At 31.9% G+C, this 9,814-nt stretch overlaps 1 pseudogene across 1 annotated transcript; it reads right to left on the reverse strand.

Moving 5' to 3' along the window:
- Nucleotides 1-492: 492 nt before the first annotated feature.
- On the reverse strand, nt 493-1,366 carry LOC143626649 (tryptophan aminotransferase-related protein 3 pseudogene; annotated as a pseudogene). Its single transcript, XR_013152456.1, has 3 exons — nt 1,348-1,366; nt 889-1,230; nt 493-728 (listed from the first exon to the last, which is right to left on the reverse strand). The product of XR_013152456.1 is annotated as a tryptophan aminotransferase-related protein 3 pseudogene (transcript).
- Nucleotides 1,367-9,814: the final 8,448 nt, after the last annotated feature.

The raw sequence follows: 9,814 nt of genomic DNA on the forward strand, positions 1-9,814 counted from the left end.
TGGTGTATGTTGGCAAAACTTGAGCATTATCGGTCCCCGATGTTGAGGCGATGGGTCCGGGCAGAACCAGTTGGTTTCCATCACCTTTGTTACGATACCGGAATTCAATCAAACAAAAAACCACAAAATTGACGTTTGGTCGGCTTCCGTTATTTCATGGCTACTAGAACTAAAACAAAAAAAATGAGAATAACGAGACAAAAATGCAATTTACAAGTATGGTGCCGACAAGTGGTCTAATCAGGGCATAGAGACATCAGACTTATCGATTGTTATATATAATAGTTGCATAGGTAAAAAAATACATTTTTCTATATAAACATCAAACTTTATACATCTGTAAGAAACAAAATCTTTCTTTCATTCTTTTTTCTTATTTTTTTCAATAACATGTTACATCCAAGCAGGCAACTAGATTAGGATTGCCTTAAGAATTATCCAACAAGCTTTTATTATGCAAAAGGTTAATAGATATGATAATTATCCCTTGTAAACATGATTCATTTGAGCCTTTCATATTGTCTGGACGCTACCATTTTCAGTAGATACTAGCTCATTGAGTCTTTGCATAAGCAACTCAAAGTCATCTTGGCTCTTGATGAGACTAAGTCGCGTATAACGATCTTTTTCTGTAAATGTGCTTCCACTACGTCCCTTGATGTTTCTGGCTTCTAGCACTACACCACAATCTTCGTCTTCTTCTCTTTCACATTTTACCCATGCATAAGCTGTAGTTAATGAACACGTATAACCAGAAATTTCAAGTTACTTGATATAATACGAGTATAAATTAATAAGGAGTGTTTGATATTGCGTTTTAAAATAAGCATTTAACGGTTTAAAAGTTTCATGAACTATTATGGTTAGATAAACATGAAATAAATTAACCTGGAGATGGTTACCTAGTTACGTTGAAGAAATTGCATCGCAAATGATGTCTTTTTTGAATTGAAAATCTAGTTGACTTTGAGAAGACTGAAGTCAATCTGTCCCAACGCTCCTTCATTTTGTTATAAGCAAATTCGAAAAGCGGTTTTCCATCTTCTTCAATTGCTACTTTTAGCAGCTTCAAAACTCTTAGTTGAGTATCCTTTGAGATCCCCAAATCAGCCATCATGTATTTTGAAACCTTCTCATATACATCTTTATCTTTGATAATCGCCCATCTATAATCAGCACACGTATATGTTGATTCAATAGTAGATAACCCGCAAATTAAGGCACTAACAGCTTTATTATATATTATGGTTAAAGAAGGTATTTATACAACTTCATAATAGAGTGAATGCGTGCCTATATATAAATCCATGCATGTACCTAATGACGAATATAAACACACATACATACCCAAAACGTGTACCGGCATGGCCTGTGAGCTTAGAAAGAGTAAAAATCATGAGATCATGATCTGAAGGGCCTGGGATAGGTGTAAAATGTGGCCAAATACAATTACATTCATGTTATTTGTTGAATTATTAGCTTGCCATGAGTTTGTGTCTCCTTCAAACTTAAAACTCTCCGAGTTGAAAAACACAGTCTGACCCTCATACATCTATATATAGACCAACAAAAATAATTACAATAAATCTAGTAGAGATATTAAAGTATGGTAACTAAAACTTGTTACCGGATAGAACGGTATGAAAGCGAGGACGTTGGATGGTGAAGAAGAGTTTTCTGAGGAAAGAGCATAAACTGCTGCACTTAGGAGTTGGTGTTTAGTTCAAAGAATTAGTCTGAATAAATTCAAATAATCAATTATCACAGTTTAGTACTTATTGCTTTAACTATGTGATTGTTTAAACAGCCACCCAACAAAACCTACTATACTCATCACTATATGCTGCTTTTTTTGTAAAATTCTAAAAAAATATTAAAGAAGTATATAAAAGTTATTTGAATTTGATAATATCGGTGTAACTAGTATTTAACGGGCAACAGGGTTAATCGTCTATTGGTAAAGGCAAAGCCTTTAAAACAGTAAAGGGATGGCGACCTTGGGTTCAAGTCTTCCATATGCCGTTCATAAAAAAATAATAATAAAACATGGGCAAACTCTCTTTTTTTCCTTTTTGAATGTCGTTAACTTCCAATTAGTCGTTAAGTTAATTTGAACAAAGACACGGATTACTTCTAACGCTCTTTAGCCGAAAATCACTTTGTATTCGGCCCTCTATAAGCATTCTTATTAGAACACTTTTTCATCTTTAAAGATGATCATATAATTTTCAATGTTTATCGTAAAGAAAAATTCAACCCTCATGACATTCAAGATCAGTTTTGAAACACTCATTTCCAGGTACTATGATATTTGATATGCAGATAGTTAAAACAGCACGTAACCTTAAAGTCAACAGATCGAAATTAAGAAAGAATTAACCTTTCAGCATCTGCAGCACATCCAGGAGTTATTTCAGAGCAATCTGTGCCACCATAACAAGCATAGCACTCACAAACAGGTTGACCATCCAAAACCAAACTGTCAAGGAAAGCTCTACCATGGCCCGAGCAATTGATCGCCGCAACCGCCTCTGCCTCGGCCGCTGCTTTCTCACTCCATGTTAACGATGATCGGTAACTAATTATCTCCTGATTCTTGTCTCCTCCACCTGCATACATATATATGCTGAATAATATATTGATTGCTATAGAAATGAAGAAACAAGTTCCATAACAATATTTCTTTATTTTGATCATAGTGACCAGTAGCTTTGAAGATGAAAAAATGATGAAAAGGGTGATTAGTTGTTAATCAAACATTTTGAATATAGTTAATTGCGTACATAAGAAGAATGTCTTAAAATGTTATATATGTGCTGGTGGTCAAAAGTTGAGTTATTGGATGTATTATTGAAGTGATTATTCTATTATGTATTATGTTTGTGACAAGGAGTCGGAATGGAGGGCCATAAATAATGCATTATATATATAGATGACTGTTGGTTTGAATTTATAAATTATAGGTTGCTTCAACCTAAATGTTTTTCTAACTGAAGCTCGACACATTACATAATTTATTGGCATGTGCTGGACCTATTTGTCACATCAGCCTAAACAAACAAAAGCATGACTTTTGAGTTTGTTTATATATTTTGATCACGTTATGAACGAGCTTCCCAATCGTGATACTGCGACAACATACTAAAATATACGTACATTATATATATATAGAGAGAGAGAGGAGGGTTAACGTACAATAATAGGTTATCGTACATTAGGTACGCGAGACCCTACACCACCAGATCCTAATTGTTAAAACTACGCGGTGGCATAATTGTAATTAAATCAAAAAAATACTTCTCGCACAACAGATCGTCATTTGCTGCAAGCCTTCAACCATAATCAAATCATCCACAAAACTAAAGCATAATCAAAATCGATAAACCCATTATCGCTATAGTTTAATAATATTCAAATTGATTAAAAATTGTTGATTTAATCAATAGAATTGATGTGTATGAGGCTTTAGAATCATCAATCGATTATGAAATTGCATAATAATACACTTAATTGAGCTATGATTAGGGTTCATGTTTAAACGTTCTGCACAAAAACTTTAAACGTTCTGGACTTTTTGTATAGAATTTCTAAACTTTTTGTACAGAACTTCTAAATTTTTTGTCTAGAACTTTTAAAGTAAAAAGTTTAGACCAAAATGAAGAAAAAGTTTAAACGTTCTGACCAAAAATGAACAAAAAGTTTAAACGTTTAACTAATACGTTCTGATCAAAACTACAAATTTAAACGTTTTGACCAAAACGAACACATTTAAACGTTAAAGTTTAGATGTTCTGTACCAAAACTTTAGAAGTTCTAACAAAAGGTTTAGAAGTTCTATACAAAAAACTTTAGAAGTTCTATACAAAAACTTTATACGTTCTGTTTAAACGTATTATACGTTCTATTTAAACGTTCAGAACAAAAATCAATTAAACTTTAAAAGCTCAGTACAAAAAGTTTATACGTTCTGTTTATACGTTTTAGGTTAATGTTAATACATTCAATGTTAAAACCCAGAACTCAAACTCAAAATTGATAACTGAAACTTCAAATTGATGATTAATTGGATCAATTTCAAAGTTTAATTGATCAATTAGTTCATCAATTTCAATTTCAATTGATCAATTTGATAAACTAACCTGTGAACAACTCGTGACAGAGGAAGATGGTGTTCACGACGGTAACGTCGATGGTCGCGACGGAGAATACAATCGTTGGACGGTGAGGAATTGATGAACGGTGATAGTGAAGGCGGACAGAATCGATGGGAGTAGTGGATCATAGTTGATGAAATTTACAATATTGCCATCGCGTGATTGAAATCAATAGTGTAGGAACTCGCGTACGTAATGTATGATTAGGGATTATTGTATTGGATCTTTTATCTATCTATCTATATATATATATATATATATATATATATATATATATATATTGGATAAGGATCCTAAGAGAACCCTTTGCAAATTTAGAACTTTGAGAACCATTTTAGACCACTAAAAACATATTTAGAAAAAATATTTAAAAAAATCATAAAACAAAAAATAATAAAAATTTTAAAAAAGTAAAAAGACCAAAATTCTTATATTTCATTCCAGTTTCATTAAAAAAAATAAAAAATAATAAAAAAATAAAAAAAACGTCATATTATACACATATGTATAATTTTATATAATCTTTAGTTACGTAATATACACATATGTACAGTATCATTTATCTTAAATTATACACATGTGTAAAAAAACATGTAAATGTACATATATGTATATATTATACATATGTGTATATAATTTAGCTAAACCGAGTTTTATATATATATATATATATATATATATATATATATATATATATATATATATATATATATATATATATATATATATATATATGAATTCGGGATGATAAAAATAAGAATTTTGGTTTTTTTACTTTTTTGATTCTTGTGTTTTTTTTATTTTATGATTTTTTTTATATAGGGTTAGTATCATTTAAGAACTCTAAAAAAGTTAAGAACTATTAGGAACTCTAAATAACCAAACATTTTTTTTAATTTTTTATATATATTAACATTATTTAAGAGTAGTTTTATCATATTTTATATAAAAAATATTGATTACATATATTAATCACAAGTTTACATATTTGTAAAATTTGTATACTAACAAATTTACATAAGTGTAAAACAAAACATAGATATGTATAAAAGCTAATTTTCAAAATTGAAATTGTAAATATATATATTAAAAATGATAAAGCTACACTCAAATAACATTAACATACAAATTTTTTTATAAAAAACGTTAGTTTTCAAGGGTTCCTTCAAGTTCTTAAATAATTTAGCAGTTATGTAATGATACTCATCATATATATATATATATATATATACTAGTTTTTGTCCCACGTATTACGGGGGTTGTTTTATATTGTTTGTTTTAATATTTATTTATTTTTTGAATTTATATTTTTTTATTGTATGAAAGTTAATAATATACTTATGGTTTGATAATAAATTGTTTCATAAATAAATGAGATGTTATAACCCGGTTTAAAAGCTATATGGTTTTGATGAGACCCAAGGATAGCTTATTTTTTTTACTATAAAATTGATATTTTAATTATAAATAATATTTGTGAAAGTTAATAATATACTTATGGTTTGAAAAGACTCAAGACCCGTTTAATTTTTTTACTATCAAATTAGTTTTTAATTTAAATAATATATATCTTTTTTAAAATAAATAAAATATCAATTTTTATTATATCCTATTTTATAGGATTTTTACATCAATAATTTGGTGAAAATAATTTTTAATTTAATGAGATGTTATAACCCGTTTAAGGAATATCTGGGTTTGGTAAGACCCATACCAATGAATTCGGGTCAAATGCATGAGAAACCTCCATTTAAAAATCAAGCAAATCTGGTGACTCCAAAAAAAGGGGGAGCGACCACATCGCGACACATAGGATTTTTATATCTTCGTTTATATATATTATATATATATAGAAAAAGGTTAAAATAAAAATACATAATTTTGTAGGAAGAGTAGGAATGACATAAAATTTAAAGTTAGGAAACTATGTTGCCTAAATCCTTGATCCTAGGAAACTATTTGCTATTTTGAAACTACCAATCTCAACCACTAGATTCTAGATCCAAGGGCCTGGATTTATTCTTACTCTTCCTAGAAAACTATTTCTTTTTATTATAACCCACCTCTATATATATATACTTACTATGTTAACATTGTGGACAAAGAAAATTATTAGTACAAAACTAATTAAAGAGAATCGTCAATGTCATCAATCTATTGGTGAGAGTTACCGAAAAATCCATTAGTTATAAGTACCTCATATGTGGCGAGGAATCACTGATAGATTACATTACCGACAACTTTTGTAGGTTTGCCAAGGTGACCGATTAAGATATATACATTAGCAATAGAATGCCTCGACAGTTTTTACAGACAATTTAAATATTTAAGTTAAATTTACCGTTAGGTTGCTCTCGGGAGTCCATCGATAATGATAACTATTAAATTTAAAAAAAGAATACTTTTAATAATTTTATATTTTCATGAAAACAAAATAATTAATTCTGAAAATTAAATTTACAAAACATAAAGAATGCACTGTTAAACCAAATAAGATTATAATCACACTAAAATTTAGTTTTGTAACATCCTAAATATTCTAATAATAAATAAAGAAAGTTGCGTTAAATTGTCGTGCGTTTAATAATATTAACTAACATCTAGTATGGAAAAGATCATGGACTTGGATTTAATTAAGATGGATTAAGGGTAATGGGCCTTAGGTCCATGAGCCTTAAGGGGTATAAATACCTCCTTAAATCACCCTTAAACCCTAAACCATCATTCATTTCCATCTTATTCTCTATACATTCAAAACACACACACATACACCACCACATACGGCCGGCGGCCGAGAGAGTGAAACGAGCAAGATCCGAGAGAGATTAAACGTTAGTTGGTATTAGATCTTTATTACACGAGATCTAGAGTTCCCAAACAAGCTAACCAAGATCGAACGAGCACAAAAGGTATGTTCTTGACCTTTAAAGTTTACGTTTTATTGAACGTTTAGCCTTGAAACTTGAAACGATAATAGATCGGATCTAAACGAAGCGTAAAGTAGCGAACTTGATGCTAGGACGAACCTAGTAAACCCATAAACATGTACGGTTCGTTTAAGATAAACCGTAGATCTTGTATTGAACGTTCTTGAAATTAAAGGTCCAAACTTTACGTGTTTTCGGGTCAAATCTTAACCAAAAACGACTATAGGCATAGTCACGGGTTAGTTAAATACCATATTCCTGGATTTCGTGTTAAACGATTATGATTAAGGGTTTTAGAGCGAACAGTAACCACTGCTGAACAACTTCGCCTGCAAGCGAACTTCGCTTGCACGCAAGTTCGCATAACTAATCAACTTCGCCGAGTACATAAGTTCGCTGAGTAAGTTCGCCAAGCCATAACTTCGCCTGGTGATAAGTTCGCTGAATGCTAACTTCGCCTGAGTTAAGTTCGCTGAATGCTAACTTCGCCTGAGTTAAGTTCGCTGAATGCTTAACTTCGCCTAATGTTAAGTTCGCTTAACATTAAGTTCGCTTACAGTAAGTTCGCTTAATGTTAAGTTCGCTTAATGTTAAGTTCGCTGGAGTTAGCGAATGAGAAAATAAATTAAAAACCTACTAAAAAATGTGTTAAGACAGTTAATGGAAATAAAATTTTTATAACGACCCCAGCCAGGGGCTCTGCCCCTTGGACCCTGCTAGGGGCTGCCGCCCCTAGACCCCGCTGCCAGGGGCGCTGCCCCCGGACCCCCGTTCGTTGTGGGTTATATAAAGATAGAAATACAACATGAGTAGTAGTAGTTAATTGATACATGTAAATATTATACAGTTAGCCGTGCATAGCTCAAGAAGGGAATAACGATTAACGGAGAGCGTAACAGGATTCAGGTGAGTTTCTAACCCCATTTATGTGTTATGTTTTCGGGGCTGTGTGCATACTCAATATGTTTGTTAATACGCTTATCCTAAGAGATAAGTGTATGCCTTATGTGAATAATGTGAACTGTATGAATGATTGCTTGATGGTACGTGAACGATCTTCGGATATTGCACGTACTGTCAGGTTGTAACGTTATGTATAAGGTAAGTATGATATGTATGCTTATGTGTATGAACGTGATAAAGTTAATAAAAGAAGGAAATGATGGTTGTATGGTTGTATTGTTACGAAAAGGATACCGAGCCCTAATAATACTCGAGGTATGATGTATGGTTGTATGGTAACGAAGAAGGAATCGAAGCCTACTAATATTCGAGAACTAGGAAACCGAACCATACTAATATTCGAGGAAAGAGGGTACCGAGCCCTAATAATACTCGAGGAAAGATGGTACCGAGCCCTAATAATACTCGAGGAAGGAGGCTACCGAGCCCTAATAATACTCGAGGAAGGAGGGTACCGAGCCCTAATAATACTCGAGGAATGTAGGGCGTAATGCTCTTTATAACGTAAGATATGAAAGCAAGTTAGTACAAAAGAAAGTATGAAAGTATGAATGAAAGAATATAAGTTTGTGTGTATTGTATAATGTATGATTAACTAGAACTCACTCAGCGTAGCTGACTTTTAGTATGCACGCAGGTGAGTAGAATGAGGCAGCTCGCTTGAGGAGACACGTGGCATTGAATAAGAGGCTGGCATCGGAAGGCTCAGGGCGTGTTATGTTTTAATTACTTAGTTTTCGAAACACAAGTTGGTTGTTTAAGACAAGTTTTGAATTGTTATGGAATGTTTTATTAAAGTTTTATATTCCGCGAATGTTTTTAATTAACTCTGATATTAGAACTGCGTTTATGAGTAAATCCAACACGAAAGTAGGGCTACCGGTAACGGGGCCTTACAAAGTTAAATATAAAATGTTTTTATATAGTATACATAAAATTACTGCCGTCTAAACTGACCTTTTGCATGGTTTGTTCTAGTCATCTCATCTTTTTTGCTGTCCTCATCAATTTCCTTTCATAGTCTCTCCACCTTTCCAACCCAGTCTCTTAGGAGCACTTCGGTGTTTAGTTCTTTAATAGCCTTTTGTTTTTCTTGTAAGACGACAACCTAAAAACATTTAACATATAATTATTATTTGTTTGGATATAATAATTGCATTATATAAATAGATGAGAAACTCTAGATTAGACAAGGAAGTGAGATATCCTCGTGCATATGTCATCGTGTAATACGGATCGACAGTGGTTGATGTAGTCTAAGTTATACATGTTTTATTTATCAAATAAACCTTATTTTGTACTTTACTGTAACCTAGTTAATATTTGGACTTATGTTATAAGTGAATTTGTAGATCTACTTGATGGTTTTATGAAGTTTTAGCTAAAAAAAGGGGGTAGATTTTAATGATCGAGGGCTTGGTTGCAATTTAGATAAATTAACATCATTTATGAGAGGAGAAAGTATTGAATAATATTGTGTGATTAATGAAACATGTGTGCGCATCTTTGTTGATTGTATGAAGGTATTTATAGCTAGGAGGGATAAAGAATTATTGGATGGGTTGTCACTGTCAAAAGAACCTTTCATTAAGGAACACGTGGTTCCCTCTGATTGGGTTTAACAGTTGACCATGTGCGGTTAAGGAATATCCTAATGGAATCTTCTCATTGGTTCAGCCTTCACGTGCTCCTATTCATCTCTCAAGTGCTTAATTTTCTCTAGTACCTGCAACTCATTGCAAATGTGATTTCCACGCCCAATGTTAAACA

Source organism: Bidens hawaiensis, unplaced genomic scaffold (assembly GCF_021521415.1).
Source record: "Bidens hawaiensis isolate Kalapana, Puna unplaced genomic scaffold, B.hawaiensis_p1.1 tig00004474_1, whole genome shotgun sequence".
Classification (NCBI taxonomy): domain Eukaryota; kingdom Viridiplantae; phylum Streptophyta; class Magnoliopsida; order Asterales; family Asteraceae; genus Bidens; species Bidens hawaiensis.